Genomic DNA, 9811 nt, shown 5'->3' on the forward strand with positions numbered 1-9811 from the left:
ACGTCTCTTTTCATCCTTTGAGATAGCCATGATAAAGATGTTCTCGAATAGGATCCCATTCAAACGATTTAATGAAATAAAAAGTTTACGCCTGCCACAATCAACTATAAAACACTCCTTACATACCGATATCAAAGGATTAGGAAGTATATAAAAATGTTATCGAAATAATCCTTTTTCTAGTTTTAGAACGCGCTTTTAGCAAGGAATTGTAAACATCAAAATTGTCGTCAAGTTTGCGGCATCAAACGAAAAGAAACTAAAAAACTAAGGAGAACAGTATGTATAATTTTTCTATAATAGTCGTATTATTAACAGTGTCACTTATATAATTAATCGCATTTTCTAAATTCTTCATATGAGACTGCATAGAATACAAAGGTAATGAAAACTCATCTTTTATTTTAATTAATATAGTTTCAGAAATTTAAGACACATAATACGCTAATTTAACCAACAAGAGTCAGAACACTAATTTAACAAGCAAGAGACATATCCTTGAAACCATTAGCAAGCTCAAATGGAACTGGGCAGGGCCCATTGCCAGGATGACAGACAACCGATGGACATCACGAACAACCTTCTGGACACCCCCAAGGATACACAAGAAACCGAGGAAGACAAAAAACCCGCTGGCGAGATGACTTAGACCAACATAAGCAACAGTGGCACAAAATAGCTTGCGATAGAAGTCTGTGGAGGAACCTGGGGAAGGCCTACATCCAACAAAGGACTTTTGAAGGCTGAAATGATGATGATGAAGAGACATACAGCGCTAATATTATCAACAAGAGACATAGAACGCTAAATTAACCAAGAGCTCAGTAATTAATCATTAGCAGCAAAAGACACGATACCCAAAACAATTGATTGAAAGCAGCATATAAGCAAAGCAATCTGAGCCTAAGCAAACTTTCACACATGAAGATATAAACTAGACAAAAAAGGAAGTCAGTAACACAAAGAATCATGATAGAGGATTCAATTGTGATATATAATGACACGTATCACGTGAGAATTCTTAACAAATTATTTAAAAAGTAAAGAAAAAAATATCTAAAAAAATCTTTTTTAAGAAACATGACATTTTGCCTGCAAATAAGTATCACGTGAGAATTCTTAACAAATTATTTAAAAAGTAAAAAAAACATATCTGAAAAAACTTTTTTAAGAAACATGACATTTTGCCTGCAAATAAGTATCACGTGAGAATTCTTAACAAATTATTTAAAAAGTAAAAAAAAAATATCAGAAAAAAACTTTTTTAAGAAACATGACATTTTGCCTGCAAATAAGTATCACGTGAGAATTCTTACCAATCTACTTAAAAAGTAGGAAAAATAAAAAAATAAATCTAAAAAAACGTGTAATTTTTGCCTGCAAAACCGCTGATGACCTGATATGCAAATTCCTGAATGTGATAAAATAATCCAGGTGTTCTACCTATGACAGCATTAGGGAAGGTAAGCCCATTCAACCATTGCCAAATTTTAATATTTTAGAAATATATTTTCTTATTTAGAATTACTTTTTAGTTATGAACATTGCTTCAATTTGTTTTAGAAATATATTTTTGATATTTTAAAATTATATTTTTTCATTTATGATAATATTTTATCCATGAAGATTCCTTCTATTTGTTTTAAAATTATATATTTTTAGATTTTAGAAATATATTTTCTAAAAAAAATTTTTATGATTCTTTTTTTTACGATAAAGATATTAAACAATCAAATATTTATCTAATTTAAGAACCAACAATCTCGTTGACACCAATTAGGTCATTTATCATCTTTATCGTAAGAAAAAAAAAATACTCATAAAAATATTTTAGAAATATATTTCTAAAATCTAAAAATATATAATTTTAAAACAAATAGAAGGAATCCTCATGAATAAAAAATAATTCTAAATTAAAAAAAATATAATTTTAAAATATCAAAAATATATTTTTAAAACAAATAGAAGCAATGTTCATAACTAAAAAATAATTCTAAATAAAAAATATATTTCTAAAATATTAAAAATATATTGTTAAAACAAATAGAAAGAATACTGATAAATAGAAAATAATTCTATATAAAAATATATTTTCAAACTAATATCAAAAACATATTTTGAAAACAAATAAAAAAGAATACATATAAATAAAAGAATAACTTTAAATGAAAAAACATATATTTCAAATAATATAAAAAATATATTTTCAAAACAAATAAAGAATACTGATAAATAAAAAAACTATTCGAAAAAAAATACAAACGCATATTTTCAGTGAAATCGAGGGTTTTAACAACTATAATGAGAGATTATTAAGTTGTAAATATTTCGAGGACGTCAATAAAACATATTGCAGCAGAGATTTATAGCTTTGGCAGAACTGCCTTGATTTGACTTATACAAATATTCATTGATAATTTGCTGCAGAAAGAGAAGCAAATATCCATGGATTGTGTTTTTAATGAAGAGGGAATATATGGATTAGAAAACGTAAGGAGAGAGAGAGAGAGAGAGAGAGAGAGAGAGAGAGAGAGAGAGAGAGAGCTAGAAAAAAATGCTAAAAACGCTATAAAATACCTAAAAAAGTAAAACCCTATAAGAAGGGTACAATATTGCTAAACAGGCTAGGAGAGAGAGAGAGAGAGAGAGAGAGAGAGAGAGAGAGACAGAGAGAGAGAGAGAGACAGAGAGAGAGAGAGAGAGAATACTAGAAAAATGCTAAAAACACAACAAAATGACTAGAAAAGTGGTAAAAATGCAATAAAAAGGCTACAATATTGCTATAAAGGCTAGGAGAGAGAGAGAGAGAGAGAGAGAGAGAGAGAGAGGCAGGCTAGAAAAATGTTAAAAACCTATAAAATGGCTACAATATTGCTAAAAACTAGGTGTGAGAGAGAGAGAGAGAGAGAGAGAGAGAGAGAGATATGGGGGTAGGAGGGGGAATGCTATGCATGTGATTTAACAACTAATGTCCATGCATTATTCAACAACACCTATAATAACCAGGCCATGCAAATTCCCCTTTTGAAATTGATGCCAGAAGCAATTCAATATGCTACAAAATACTTCTTGCACGCGAGCAATGTTATCTCTGAAGTTTGACAATGAATGATGAACTCCAGACTTGGCCCTGGAGTAGGAGGAGGAGGAGGAGGAGGAGGAGGAGGAGGAGGAGAAGGAGGAGGAGGAGGAGGAGAAGGAGGAGGAGGAGGAGAAGGAAGAGGAGGAGGAGGAGGAAGAGGAGGATAGGGGGTCAGTAGATGGGCAAACTCATTAGACTGAGGTTATAAAAATCATGTTTGCTATTCTGTAAACCTTCATAGATTTGCCCCAACTCCGCCCTCAAATACAAGCCAATGCAGATAACCGGTTAAAGAAATAGTTTGCCCCCGTGGATTGATTATTATCTTTCGGTGAAGAAACAGCTTTGTATTGTAGTTTATAACATTGAAATGATTTAACTTAAGATAGACATTTGAATGGCATTTCAAACAATATTTCGAATGAATTATAAACACACATTTCTGGTTGAAATTTAGTTGCGATTTCAAAAATAGTTGAACGAGACTTAGGGTTAATACTTTGAAATTCACACCAAAGATTTATTGATATCTTCATTTCGTTTCCAACTCACATTTCAATGCAGAAATAAAATTGGTGATCAAACTACAAATTCAAAACTAATCAATACCTAAATTCAAAATGAAACACAAATATATATCGAGCTACGATGAGCATACTGGAAGTTATCATCATCGTCTCCTACTATGCCTATTGACGCAAAGGGCCTCGGTTAGATTTCGCCAATCGTCTCTATCTTGAGCTTTTAATTCAATACTTCTCCATTCATTACTTCGCGCTTCATAGTCCTCAGCCATATAGGCCTGGTCCTTTAACTGGACAATTCTTCTTTGTTCAAGGGGTTAACTACTGGACTGTAATTGTTCAGTGGCTACTTTCCTCTTGGTAAGGGTAGAAAAGACTTTAGCTATGGTAAGCTACTCTTCTATGAGAGGGCCACTCCAAAATCAAACCATTGTTCTTTAGTCTTGGGAAGTGCCATAGCCTCTGTGCCATGGTCTTCCACTGTCTTGGGTTAGAGTTCTCTTACTTGAGGATACGCTCGGGCACATTGTTCTATCTAATTTCTCTTCCTCTTGTTTTGTTAAAGTACTTATAGTTTATATAGAAAATATTTATTTCAATGTTATTACTCTTCTAATAATATTTTATCTTTCCTTCTTTCCTTTCCTCACTGGGCTACTTTCCCAGTTGGAGCCCCTGGGCTTATAGCATCTTGCTTTCCCCAACTAGGGTTGTAGCTTAGCAAGTAAAAATAATAATAATAATTATACTGATTTTTTAATTAATGAAATGAATTATAATATTGTATAGTTTCCGTAACATTTTGCAAGTGTTAAGTATGTAAATGCCTCACGCTCACAATATTTTTGTTTTCTATTTTCCGATTATTTAAACCATGTAATAAAGAAACCATAAACCCACAAGAAAGAATTAAAAGAACAAACAGTGCGGAGTTACCTGAAGACTTTCAAGCGTCCCCTCCAGTCGCTTCTATTTTACACAACTTACCTGCAAGAAAAGAGATCATTATTAATAACAGAGAATAATTAAGTTCCATTGTACATACATACATATACCAAGGCACTTCCCCCAATTTTGGGGGGTAGCCGACATCAACAAATGAAACAAAACAAAAAGGGGACCTCTCCTCTCTACGTTCCTCCTAGCCTGACAAGAGACTCAACCGAGTTCAACTGGTACTGCTAGGGTGCCACAGCCCACCCTCCCCCATTATCCACCACAGATGAAGCTTCATAATGCTGAAGTCGAAAAATCTTGACCTTATTAGTATATCCCAAGGATAAGATCCTTGGTATATCATTTGAAAGTACACTGTAAAAAAAAAAAAAAAAAAAAAAAAGGAAATTCCTCCGTAAAAATATACTGTTCTCAGTCGTATTTCAGTAAAATAAAGACGACCGTAATTTTTACCCTACTTTGTTATTATCTTTTACGGGTTGGTGAACGTAATATCACTCCTTTTACGTCAATATATCCGTATTTAAAACGGTAAATTCCTGGCAACATTTATTCCAGGATTTTTACCGGGTTTTGTACGGCAAATTTTTAACAGTGCAAGTTAGAGTCATTATCGTCGTAATCAATCAATAAAATCGCAAGTTAGAGTGATTATTGTCGTAATTAATCAATAAAATCGCAAGGTTAGAGTGATTATCGTCGTAATTAATCAATAAAATCGCAAGTTAGAGTGATTATCGTCGTAATTAATCAATAAAATCGCAAGTTAGAGTGATTATCGTCGTAATTAATCAATAAAATCGCAAGTTAGAGTGATTATCGTCGTAATTAATCAATAAAATCGCAAGTTAGAGTGATTATTGTCGTAATTAATCAATAAAATCGCAAGTTAGAGTGATTATCGTCGTAATTAATCAATAAAATCGCAAGTTAGAGTGATTATCGTCGTAATTAATCAATAAAATCGCAAGTTAGAGTGATTTTTGTAGTAATTAATCAATAAAATCACAAGTTAGAGTAATTATTGCAGTAATTAATAAATAAAATCATCTAAAACCTCAACTAATATCATCCACTATTATCAACTATTTTACCTTATCCTCTATTTGCGACAGATTTTGTTTAACGTACCACAAATACAGTAGATCTTCATGTCACCACACAACCAATGTTCTCAGGCTGTGGCCTCTGCCATAACCTTAAACAGTTTTGTTTTAATTAATTTTTATTGAGGTAAAATATCTATTAATATTCTACTAATGCAATATTTCTATTTATTCCACTGATTTCTTCTTACCAAGCCTGGAAATCTGCTGGTTAAGTAAATAAAATAAAATTCCCTTTTTCGGAAGGAATGTGTGAAATTGTATTTAATACTAATCAAGGTACTTTAAATATACTCGGAGTATATTTAAAGGACCTTGATACTATTGACAATCGTGCAAGTAAACAAACTATTTAAAATATATATTTACACCACTAAAAAAATGTTGGCAAATGTTATACAAGCAATAAGAGATTTCTTATTGCTTGTATAACATTTGCCAAAAATAAAAATATCAAGATGAGACAAATGAATAGCTACGAATACACAAGCAAAATTAAACAAAATGGAAAATAGTCACGATACGATATAGAAGACAGCCTTGCAATTTACCCCTTGCGGATATTACTGCAGATATCCACAAATCCACACTTCAAAAGGCGTTCACGAAAAACAGTCATAACTCGAAGAATATCATGATTTCTACAACATTTGACTTAACTACATATTATGTTTTCTCCTATTCTTATCCACTATTAATCACTAGATTTTGAAAGTTAAACAATTACAGTTACAGTCCATTCCTAACCCAGTTTTTACTTCCACCATCGAAGTTGCAAGGAGGTTATGTTTACACCATGTTTGTGTGGTTGTGTGTTTGTTTGTGAACAGCTTCCTGACCACAATTTTAATCGTAGAGTAATGAAATTTGCAGGGATTAACTGTTATGTAAAAAGCAGGAAATTATTAAATTTTGGAAGGTCAAGATTATTGGTCAAGGTCACGGTCAAGCAAAATGTTCAATTCACGCAATCAGTCATAAGTTTGGACATTGTTGTCACAGAGACTTTAAACTTCGTTCACATTTGAGTGTATGAAAATACCACGCCAATTAATACATATTAAGATCAGAGGTCAAGGTCAAGGTCGAGAAATTAGCTGCCGTGGCGGAGTTCTGCGCTCTACTAACTGGCCCTCTAGTTATATTTTCATTTGATTCATTTAGCAAACCTTGCTTCGCATTTCCTAACCATGAACTCCCTCCTTTCCCAACCAATCCAAGGTTACCGCAGTGACCTTTGAGCATAAAAAAAAAAAAAAAAAAAAAAAAAAAAAAAAAAAAAACGAAATACAATGGATTGAGAAAAAGGGGCCAAAATTGTGTTAACCGCGATACTTGTCCCTTACCTGTCTGGATGGTGACAGCTCGAGACATTACAATAACCAATTGTGACCGACGACCAACCCTCCGCATGACGCAGGACGTCATTCAAGCTTCCAACTGTTTATAGTCATGAACTGAGAGAGAGAGAGAGAGAGAGAGAGAGAGAACGTAATCGGAGAGAGAGAGAGAGAGAGAGAGAGAGAACGTAATCAAAGAGAGAGAGAGAGAGAGAGAGAGAGAGAACGTTTATAGTCATGAACTGAGAGAGAGAGAGAGAGAGAGAGAGAGAGAGAGGGGGGGAACGTAATCGGAGAGAGAGAGAGAGAGAGAGAGAAAACGTAATCGGAGAGAGAGAGAGAGAGAGAGAGAGAAACGTAATCGAAGAGAGAGAGAGAGAGAAAACGTAATCGGAGAGAGAGAGAGAGAGAGAGAGAGAGAGAAAACGTAGTCGGAGAGAGAAAAAAAAACGTAATTGGAGAGAGAGAGAGAGAGAGAGAGAGAGAGAACGTGATCGAATCATGTGTTGAAATTTTAATCAAGATGCAGATTAAATTTTCTTATATATCGTATTATTGTTTAGTAACTGTTTTAAAATTTTTAGACTTGATCATGTTAATAAGATTCTAACAACAAAAGTGAAGCGACCCCAGGTGTAGGTGATCAAGATGAAAACCATCAGCTCTAGAATGGTATGAAGCAAAGAGACTATTCTAAACCATCATTCAAATTGAAGTCTTAAGGTCGTGATCATTGTTAAATACCGAAGTCGTGATCATTGTTAAATACCGAAGTCGTGATCATTGTTAAATACCGAAGTCGTGATCATTGTTAAATACCGAAGTCATGATCATTGTTGAATACCGAAGTCGTGATCATTGTTGAATACCGAAGTCGTGATCATTGTTAAATACCGAAGTCATGATCATTGTTGAATACCGAAGTCGTGATCATTGTTGAATACCGAAGTCGTGATCATTGTTAAATACCGAAGTCGTGATCATTGTTAAATATCGAAGTCGTGATCGTTGTAAAATACCGAAGTCGTGATCATTGTTGAATACCGGTATGTTTCCAATCAAATGTCCCATTCTGTTGGAAACTGAATAAATGAAATTAATATATTTTGTAAACTAGACAACAAAAAGACACGGGTTACAGGTAAATGACTTACTAGTTCAAAGTGGCTGATGCCTTTCCAATTTACAAAACAGCTTCATTCAAATTGAAGTTTTAAGGTCGTGATCATTGTTAAATACCGAAGTCGTGATCATTGTTAAATACCGGTATGTTTCCAATCAAATGTCCCATTCTGTTGGAAACTGAATAAATGAAATTAATATATTTTGTATACTAGACAACAAAAAGACACGAGTTACAGGTAAATGACTTACTAGTTCAAAGTGGCTGATGCCTTTCTGATTTACAAAACAGCTTCTTGGTACATGTGCGTGTGGGTATTCATGTACAAAATAACTTAAAATCTTCAACTAAATTAGGAGGTTCAGAAAATATGCAAGATAACACTCCAATGCTGTGTTGGCACCAATGTTGGACATCGTAAAAAGGAGTTTATGGCAATACCAGGTAGTACACCAACAGCCAATTTGGAAGAGCCATTAAACTTGAAACTCAACATTTATTACAAAACTTCAATTTGCCTCACATTGTTTCTCCTTCTATCTCCCAGTCTTTGCATATCTTCTATGTTCACATAGAAAAAATATGCTAGAGATTGAATATTTTTCTAATTTATTGAAGAATACTGAGTTTGCATATACAATCCCGTTTAACGTACCAATTTCCAGGGAGATATTGGAAAAGAAATAAATCATATCTGACACGGCAAAGGAAATGAAAATATAGTGTTCAAACGGATGAAAGAGACTGAATATTTTTCAAATTTATTGACGAATACTAATGAATTTGATACAAAATTCTGTTTAACATACCAATTTACTGGGATATACTGGATAAGAAACAAATCATATCTGACACGGCAAAGGAAATGAAAATATAGTATCAAAAACGGATGCAAGAAATTGAATAATGTTCAAATTCATTGAAGAATGCTACAGAATTCGCATATACCATCCAGTATATCATACACATTTGCAGGGAGATACTGGAAAACAAATAAATTATATCTGACACGGCAAAGGAAATGAAAATATATAAAAAAGGACGCAAGAAATTGAATAATGTTCAAATTCATTGAAGAATGCTACAGAATTCGCATATGCCATCCAGTATATCATACACATTTGCAGGGAGATACTGGAAAAGAAATTAATCATATCTGACAAGGCCCACAGACTATACAATAGGCTCCCACGAGACATCCGAATAATTGAAGCTATTAAGGCTTTCAAGAGAAAACTGAAGACTTTCTTATTCCGCGAGTGTTTTGACAGCGGTGATCAAACAGTAAGCGAACAATACGCATTGTGAAATGTTAAATGCTCTCGAATAAACATCCTAAAACGACCGTGGAGGTCCTGTAGAGTTCCCCTGCTGTACAGGACCAGAAGCAGGCCCTCAAAAGTAAAGTAAGTAAAGTAAGTATAAAATTTTATCATGAAAATATAATGTTAATTTAATGCCAAGAGGAATCATGAGTGATGTATTAGTTAATGATAAATTTCCCATCTGTTTGGAATAACATCAAATGTTTCTTTAAAGTTTAAAGTTAAAATCTGGTGGCTTTTTTGTTGTTGAAAGGGAGACATCAAAGAAAAGACCTCAACCGTTATCTTCTAAGCACAGTCACTTCCTGGATTTAAAGACTTCCAAACACAGACATAGGTTTCTCAGCGCATCCT

Source organism: Palaemon carinicauda, chromosome 5 (assembly GCF_036898095.1).
Source record: "Palaemon carinicauda isolate YSFRI2023 chromosome 5, ASM3689809v2, whole genome shotgun sequence".
Lineage (NCBI taxonomy): Eukaryota > Metazoa > Arthropoda > Malacostraca > Decapoda > Palaemonidae > Palaemon > Palaemon carinicauda.